At 44.6% G+C, this 9,723-nt stretch overlaps 1 non-coding gene across 1 annotated transcript; it reads right to left on the minus strand.

Annotated features, from left to right (window-relative positions):
• Window positions 1-8,063: 8,063 nt before the first annotated feature.
• On the minus strand, window positions 8,064-8,135 carry Trnae-uuc (transfer RNA glutamic acid (anticodon UUC)). Its single transcript has one exon. It is a non-coding gene; the product is annotated as a tRNA-Glu (tRNA).
• Window positions 8,136-9,723: the final 1,588 nt, after the last annotated feature.

A 9,723-nucleotide genomic window follows, 5' to 3' on the forward strand; every position in this document is an offset into this window, starting at 1 on the left:
CTTATATAACTACATCAGTAGATAATACTGATAAAGTCACCCTGGACTCTAACTGTACATAGGGACTTAGGATCTTGTTTTTTTCTGGGTCATTAAATAATCTTAGCCATAGGTCTTTAGTCAAATAGACGCATCATTTGTTCATTCACCCTCCTGTTGCAGCTCCTTTTATCATTTTGAATATTTTAATTAAAATGATACTGCAAGGAAAAAAATCCTTGTTCACAAATTTGTATCTCTGCCCTTCATATCAAAAATATAGATTCTAGAAGTAGAATTACCAGATGAAAACAAGAAACATGTTTGTGGCTCTTGGTGTGATGAAACTTATACCAGTTCATCCTCCCAGTGCGTTCTATGGTCACGCACAGAATACGCAAGAATCTGTACCAGCATCAAAGTAGCCAGTTGACAAAATTATCACAGGTCTTTGGGGAGTCAAGGTCTTAGACAGATTCCTCACATATTATAGCAAGATCAGAAAGGGCTGGAAATTTTTCGATCAAGATTTATTTAAAAAAAAAAAAAAGCCTATCAAGAAGCCCAAAGCCCCTACTGGCTCATAGAGCAGGTTTGTACCAAGTTTTAAAGCTCACACATTCTTCCAGACACTTTCCTGGGGCTGGAGATGTAACCCAGTGGTAGAGCACCTGCCTAGCATGCAGAAGGTCCTGGACTCAATCCCTTGCACCACGATGAGTAAGTAAATAAGTTTTAAAGACACTTTTCTATCTGAAAACAATCATCATAAAAATTAAATCTATGATGAACATGATGGAAATACAGGTCCTTCATTCAAGCTGTGAGGCACATATTTGCTTCTCTAAGATCTCTGCCACTGCAGGTCCAGAGGTCACTATATAAGAGTTGTCTCTGCCCCCAGAAGGCCAGATACACAATACAACTATCACACTGGCCAGGGCACACACTCAGTCCCTCTCCACCTACCCACTGCTTGCCACAGTCAGCACTGTTCAATCAGAAAACACCTGTGCCTCCTATGTGCCTAGCCATTACAACTGCCCGGCAGGTGTCTGCTTTCACAGGTGCTCCAACCTGTATTTCCTGTCCTCTTAGTTACTCCATTTAGATAACCTACCAACAGTGCCTCAAATTTGTCAGAGGAGACAAATCTCATTCTCTTTGCCCCACTTCTCTGTCTCTCTGGGGATGCTTATCATCGTGGGCTTGTCAACAAATCATCCCTTCCCTTCACGCCCCACCACTGAGCTGTTGCCAAATTCTGATTATTCCTCCCTCACTTCCCTCAGTGCATCATGCTCTCCACCTCCCTGAATCCATTAACCCCAATCAGGACATCAATGAGCACAGGTTATGGAAAATTACTCCAGCTTTTGATAACTGTCAAGTTCACTGCTCCTGCCATGGATTCAATGAACATTTGCTGCTTGCAAAATCTCCTGCCTTGTTCCACCTCCATCCCCAGGTCTCCTTATTAGAGCTGAGAAGGGGAAATGGCACTGCGTGGAGAGGCATTCAGAGGCCAGAAATGAATGCTGAGCTCACTGCCTTTGCCAAATAGACTTGCCCGACTTGTATGTAATGAAAATGAAGGCAGAAGGTAATGCAACGGGGCTGGCTATAGATGGGCACCAGGAGGTCAACCACAAGGCGAGCTCCCCAGGTCTGCTGTCAAATGCTGCAAGACCCAGACAAAATCCTGACAGACCCCCCACTACCGCCATTTGCTACATGCAGCAGCATTCCAATCCCATGATTTTGCTTTTACTCTCCCAGTGGAAATCCTAACACAAGCATCGTTGCTCAGCTAACCTGCAGTTAGTTCTGAAGCAGAGATTCCCAGCAGCAACCCCACTCTCTCACGCCCACCCTGCCCCAAGATCCACTTTTTCATTTTAAGATTCAGAATACATTGTGACAGCCAGGCTCATGGTGCAGGCCTCAGATAAGACCTACTATTCTTTCCAGCCCCTCATCTACGCTCTTTTTTGGGACATCCCCTTGAAAGTCTAGAGCAAAGATGAAAGTGACGCCACAGCCAGCATATCTAAGGCTTTCCTGGAGCTGCTGCCCTGAGCACTCGCCTTCAGCAAACAGCTGTGACCATCACCAATTCTCTCTCCTCTGTGTCCATTAAGAAGGACACTAGAAGAAATGGGGGGGAAATAAAGAACGTGATCTTGCCCACAGAGAGGTCTGGCCTTTGCTCTGGCTTTCTGGGAGGTAATCTAGGTCATATCTCGAAGGACGTTTGCATCTTTGTTTAGGGCAGGGGCTGGTAACACTCTGTCCTAAGGTAGGGCTTACCATACCCAATGTTCTTAGAGCAGGAGTTGGCCATTCCAGAAAGATCAACCATATGGCTTGGGGTGGGGGTTTGGGTCACATGGTGTCAGTCAGCTTGGAGACTGAGTTCAATCACATGAACAATCAATCTGGCCTACATAGTGAGATACCAATAAAAAACTACAGACAGCAAACTCAAGTAAGCGTCTATCGCTGGCAATATCCCAAGCATTACAAGTCACATAATATCTGGAGGTCACATGTTCTAGTTCCACAGGAAGAGAGAACCACAGAATTTTTGTGTTGGAAACCCTCCTAGACTCTTTCCTATACGTCTCCCTTTAGCTGATTTCAATCTCTGTTCTTTCCCTGTAATAAACCATAACTATGAGAATAACAGCTTTCAGTGAATTCTGAAACATCATCAAACTGGAGGGTGGTTTTAGAAATCTCCCAAGATTGCATTTGGTGTCAGAAGTGAAGACAGTCTTGGGTGATTGTGTCTTCACACTTTGTAGTTTGACTAACTTTGGGTAAACAAGTATACAGCAGAGTGTAACAGGATCCAGGTTAGTCCACAAGAAAAACTTAATTTTACAACAGATTTGCTAAACTTTGAAAAGGAGGTTATGGAATTTTGTTTGTTTTGCAGTAGTGGGGTTTGAACTCAGGGCCTACACCTTGAGCCACTCCACCAGCCCTTTTTTGTGAAGGTTTTTTCCAGATAGAGTCTCTGGAACTATTTGCCCCGGCTGACTTCGAACTGCAATCCTGATCTCTGCCTCCTGAGTAGCTAGGATTATAGGCATGAGCCACCAGTGCCCAGCTGGAATGCTTCTTGAGCCCTATTAAAACAGTCTCATCTTCCCACCAGAAAATGGCCTGTGTTAACCACAGCAGAGGACCAGCCACAAGATGCTAAGGACCCTGGAGTCCAGGGATTCTCATCCTGAGCTGGAACTTTCTATACACTTACACTTCCAGAGGCTTCCCACCATATTTAGAATGAAATCCAAACTTGCCCTATCTCTGTATTTTTGTGCATGCAATCCCTGCCACATTGAGATGTTAATCTAGACCAGCACCCACACATAACAGGTACACTGTAAGAATTAGCTGAATAAACAAAGAGCCCCAACGTAAAGAACATAAAAACACATCATGACAGCACAATTTTGTCTACAGCTTAATTTTTCTAAATTATTTGTTATTCAGATATAGTTCACCTACCATGAAATCCAGTCTTACAATTCAGAGATTTTTAGTGTAACCTTATGAATATACTCAATCACCACCATTTTATTTTCTCTGATTTACTTTTAATTCCCAACTCCTCCTTCCCCTCCACCCTGTGGTTCTATTGGGAGTTGCCAATCATTATACCCAGAATGAATCAACACTAGGGAGAACACAAGGTCCAGTGAGGCCACCTTCCTTTCCAGTACTTTCTTCCCAACAGAAACTGAGAAAATGAAGACCTTCCCATCTGGAGGGGAGACTGTGAGGATGAGCTGGCATTTCCTCAGTCCCTTGCCATCTAGAAGTCAGTCCATCATGGGTGAGAATAAATCTGATCCACAGAGAGATAGAGAGGGGGAACACTGGCTCTGGTTGTCCTCAAGACTAGTCACACCACTTCCCATAGTTTGGTTATATAAACCAGTGATTTTTATCTTGGGCCCAAACTAGTTCCATTGGCTTTCTCTAACCTGGAACTTAAGGCATTCCCATCAATAAACTCCTCACATATTCCCTTGACATATGTTCATTGAATCTTTCCTTGAAACATACAGTCAAGTGTAGCGTGGTGAGGTGAAGGCCATGAGCAGGAACAGTGCAGAGCACAGCATCCCACCCACTGGCCAGGGCCAGAGAAGCCTGAGGAGGAAATGACTTCTAAGCTAAGACCTAACCTTAGAAAGGGACAAGCATGAAGAAGAGATACCAGTGCCAGTGGCTCATGCCTATAATCCTAGCTACTCAGGAGGCAGAAATCAGGAGGATCACAGTTCGAAGCCAACCCCTGGGCAAAGAGTTTGCAAGACCCTTCACAAAAAAATGGGGTGGTAGAGTGACTCAAGGTGAAGGCCCTGAGTTCAAGCCCCAATACTGCAAAAAAAAAGAGATACCCAAGATGCTAATGGTGAATCAGAGATCGCCATCAGGAGAGGTGAGGGAAGCCTCATGAAGGATATGATGTTTAAATCTAGTCTTAAAGGATGAGCAAGATACAACCATTTAGAGAAAGGACATAATTTTTCCAGGAGAGGAAAAATTGAACAAAGGCCAGATACAGGAAGCAGTGTGAAATTAACCAGAATCTGGAGTAATTTCATTAGCATGGAGGGAAAGGGGAGAAAAAGGTAGGCTTGAAGCACTCGGCAGGCCAAAGGCCTGACAGAGCAGGGGACAGCTTATCAGTTCTGTGCTGTGACAAGGAGCAGAATGCGAGATAAAAAAGATGGTTGAGATGGGGTCGGGGAAGGCTGTGTAGTACCTCTTGCAAGAGTCCATTCTGAACCAGAAAAATGGCTGGGGAGTAGACAGGTGAGTGCCATTGAAGAGGTAGCAATGACAAGCTTTATTGCTGTGACTGGAGGAGTGATAGGAAAGGAGAAAGGAAGTAAACCACGATGATGATGACTATGGTGGTGACAACCAGTGTTCCCTGGCCTTCGACTGGACCAAGCACTTTGTATCACCTTGTTGTGTTTTCACAATCCTGTGACATAGGTCCTATTATTTCCCACATTTTAGAATTAAGGAAACTGAGAAACAGAGAGGTGAATTATCTTGCACCAAGCCTGGATGATACTTTAGAAAGTAGGGACTAGAGCAGAGGAGACTTGGAAGGAAGATGAAGTCCCTCTTGTGCACACTGAGTTTAAGTCACCCACATGTGTGGCACTAAGCCCCCTCCCACATTTTGAATGTGTCCTTGCCAAACAGTAGTCTTACCTATATTTTCTTAATTAGATTCACCTGATAAGCTTTGATTTTCACAAAGTAATGTGGGATGATTACCCAGTACCCTGTGGTCTGCGAGGTGTTTGTAAATTGATTTTTTGATTATTTGTCCCAGTGATTTTCCAAGTATTCAGTGTTTTTCCAAGCTAGTCAGATTTATAATGTGGGTGAGCAGATTCATGTTTGCCTTCCCTTTCCTGTGTTAATATAAAGTTCTAATATTACAATTATTTAGGATGTTTGCATACAACATTAGATATACTCTGAGGGAAAATACATACAAATCTAACTGACCATAAGTCCACGTGTTGAGGGGAAGCAAGCAGACTTCATGCAGAATCTCTCAGTTCATGACTGTTTGCCAAAACAGCAATGCATTGAGAAATATTCTTAGTTCAAATGCCCCAAATAAATTCAGTTCACTCTAAAAATGCTTATAGGAGGAATTAAAAAAAATTTTCAAACAGAAAGAGTACTACTGTGTCCAGGTAGCTATACAGTGAACACTGACCCAAAGCAGATACAAAAGAGTTTAAGATTCATCTTCTCTGCACTCAACTATGCAGGATTCAGTTTTGTGTGGCTACAGTGTGCTGTGGTTTGAGTGTGTTCCCCAAGGGTGCAACTGTGATTTAATTCCGTTGTGCGATATTAAGAAGGAAACTTAATCCAACCACACTGTTTAGAGGTGGGGCCTTGGGAGGGGATTCGGGTTAGATAAGGTCATCGGGGTAAGGCCCCATGATTGAAGACAGGTGGCTTTATATGAAGAAGGAGAGAGCCCAGGAGGGACACACGTGTCCTCTCTGTCTCTTGCCGTGTGATGGCCTGCCTTGCCTGGGGACTCTGCTGGCAAGAAGGCTATTAGGTGCTCACCTGAGGTCAGACAATGAGGGTGCTGTGTCTTGAACTTTCAGCCTCCAAAACTGAGCTCTTTTTTAAATTTTGTTCTAGCAATGACACTAGAGACTCAGAGGGATAAAATGGCAGAACAGACCGTTTAGAGGTAAAATAAGGGGCTAAAGAATGCAAAGAACCTTTTCAACTCAAAAAGTCTACGGATCTAAAGACTGATTCTGGCCAGGCACTGGTGCTCACACCTGTAATCCTAGGTACTAAGGAGGCAGAGATCAGGAGGTTCACATTTTGAAGCCAGTCGGGGCAAAGAGTTGGCTAGATCCTATCTCAAAAAAACCCCTCACAAAAAGGGCTGGTGGAATGGCTCAAGGCGTAGACCCTGAGGTTCAAACCCCAGTACCACAAAAAAAAAAAAAAAAAAGTCTGATTCTGAGGATGATTAATGAAAATTATTACAAAAAGATCTGCAAAAATGTAAGGCCATTAAACACTCAAGTAGAACTTAATAACCAGCTCCCCTCCGAGGTAAAGCCCTTCATCGTAGTAAGTACTTTGAGAAACGCCATCACTACTCTGAGTTCCTCACACTTTACAAGCAGCTAGAGAAAGTTCTGGCAAATCCAGAAGACCAAAAATGTATGAAAATGCATGATTAATAGAATGGTGATCTGACAGCTGAAAGCTGCCATCAAAAGCCAGTTTTTAAACAAAAACTACATAGTCCCTGCTGGCAGCTCTTGCTCTCAGCTACCATAGCTGCCGCTGCCCATTTAGGCCGAGGAGCTTGAGGATTGCACCCCTCGCTTTCCTACACTCCAGAAACTTTTGAAAATCTTATTAAACCCTTTGCTACAGATGTGTCCTTAGTCTCCTACAGGGTCCCTGACTGTTACAGAAGTAATATTACCTAATAATAAAATAAGGACTACATTGCAAAAGGTTTATTTAGCCTCCGTCATAATAAATGCTTAATAAATATTACCTTTTATTGTTAGGATTTTGTTTTCTAATTCTGCCCTATTTGGTTCAATTACCTGCTGATTCTTCAATTTCTCCTCTAAGTTCTTTGTTAGGAATTTTGAATTAACATATATTTGTCTAATATTTTTCTCATGAAAGATGACATTTGTGTCCTTTAAACTCTGAAAGGACTTTAAAAAGAGCAAACTTCAAAGTTATTTTCACAGACATTTTTCAGTGTTAATGGTAGTCTGGGAACAAACTGCAGAAGCCCCAAAGAGTTCAAGGCTAGCGGGCCTCTGCTAGCGGCGCTGTTCTTCCTACTCGCAGGTGTTTGAGAAAGTGATGGAGCCCAGGATGCACTTATTTGAGCGACACATCTGGAAAGTGGTCACACAGAATACTGCCACTTCTAATTCTAGGCGGACATACATCATGAATACTGGAAGTTTTGTTTTCAACAGTATGTTAAATATGCCAGGATTTTAAAATTTTTTGCCAGCACCTTGCTCCTCAATGTTGTAATAACCCAATTTTCTTCTTTTACTTTTTCTCTCCCTAAACAGCTGTGACCTTTTTGAATCGCGGATTGTCTTTGTCCTATAATGTCCTGAAATTGTATCATTTCTTTCTTTTTCCTTTTTTTTTTGGACAAACAAAAGCAAGGACTGGAGCTGCTGCTCAAGTGTTAGAGCGCGTGCTTTGCAAACTAAACCCTGAGTTTAGTGCCCAGAGTTCAAACCCCCAAAATAAATAAGTAAATAAATAAACCCCAGAATGAGCTTTTTGCTTATTTGCTCATAACCTAGCGCGATCACTCAGCTCCGCCATCCCTTCACCAGTCTGCAAGCCCTTATTTCAAAGGTACCGGGTTGGTTAAACATAACCAGACTGACTGCCTGCAATTCCGCTCTGCTCTGGGTAGGGTTTAGATTGTAATTTTAATTTTTTCTAAAAACACGTCTTTGTCAGACTAGCCTAGCTTTACTTTTAAACACAAAAGCTTGGCGTTCCCACACCGGGAGTCGAACCCGGGCCGCCTGGGTGAAAACCAGGAATCCTAACCGCTAGACCATGTGGGAGACGACAGGCAAAGGGCCGAGCTTAGGCAAATTGAGTGTTTTACCAAGGCTCGCCCTATCCTACGTAGCCCCGCCCACCGCCGGGGTGACATCTCCTCTGCGCCTGCGCGTACTCTTGGTTCACTGTGCCTAGCGCTTGGGTCCTTCTCTTAAAGGGCCCGTGAGTCTTTTTCTGTCTACCCACTCGCGCTTTTTTGGGATCTCAAGCAATCTTGTACCTTAGGTACCATGTCGAGACCGACGTGACCCTGGAATGGATGGGCCACGGTTCATAATGCCTATGTAGAACGCCTGCAGATCACAAAAAAGACCGGTGTGTGAAGGTTCGAGGCTCCCGAAGAAGCGAGCTCGCTGCAGAGACCGAACCGGGCCGGCCGCAGTCCCTTGAATCCCATCGGTGCCTGAGCCCAGCACGCGTTGACCCGGCGTCCGTGCCTCTCCTCTTCGCATAGAGAGAGGATCACGGCTGGGACCGGCACCACCCGGTCCCCAGAAAGTTGATCTTTTCCCCGAAGGAACGGAAGTGGGAACGCGGACTGCCTGGAACGTTTCCGGGTTCTGTTGACCCAACGGCTGGGGGCGGGGTTCGGCTGGCCGCGAGCATTCCCGGCCAGCGGACGGAAATGCGGTGTGGTTTCTAAAGCCCTTCTCGGCTGGAGGCTGCACGCCGTGCTTTAGCATAAAGCCTCGGTGTTGGATTAGGGCCGCACAAAGAGTGGGTTCCTAGGATGGCCGGTGTGGGGGAGCTGCGGCCCGCGTCCTCCCTGTGGCTTGAGCTGCTCGGTTGTGTGCACATTTAAAAGCCCAGGTCCCTCCTGGCCCCCCTGCGGGAGACTTGGAGGTCCCTCTGACTGAGGCCCCTAGGGCTTCCATCATGAGGAGGAGAAAAGGAGCCCGAAACAAGCTGTTCTGCCTGGCCCTCATTACCAGGGGTGCAGCTCCGTAATTAAAAGTGAAAATGGCCCTGAAGAAGAACCTAGAAGTACTGACTGCAAACCTACTATGAGCGTCAGATGGCAGCCCGTGATCGCCCATTTGTCCCTGGCGGGATGCCGCTGCGGTCGGGCTTACACATAGTTCAGGTGCTTCTTCTTCTCTCTTTCCACGCTTTCATTTGTAAGTTTTTTAATCAGTGAAACAGCTGCGTTGCTTTTGAAGCCATCTGCTTTGAAACTCCAAAGAATCCTCTCCCAAACCAATCTCATCATCTACACCCTGCCTCCATGCTTCTCAATTTGGGGGCCCAGAGGTTTCATGTTTACTTTTCAATTTTTTTGTTCCTATGTTATAATTATTCTTATTTGAGAGTACCTTGTGTTAGTTTTAAGGATGAAATTTCTCAGTGTAGCCCATACATTGATGGGCGCCATCCTTAGGCTATAACCCAAGTGCAAGTTCACTTTTGTCTCACTCTCCCTAATCTGAAATTTATTCTATTTTCTCCTTGATGACGGAATGGAAACTTGAACACCAGGATGCTTTATGGTCACTTTAAGTAATAAAACACATTGAGACAATACATTATTCAACAACTCAACCTTCATTCTAGATAGCTCTCCCACCCTCACCCCAAACTTAAGCTTGATTT

The sequence above is a fragment of the Castor canadensis genome, chromosome 10 (genome assembly GCF_047511655.1).
Source record: "Castor canadensis chromosome 10, mCasCan1.hap1v2, whole genome shotgun sequence".
Taxonomy (NCBI): Eukaryota; Metazoa; Chordata; class Mammalia; order Rodentia; family Castoridae; genus Castor; species Castor canadensis.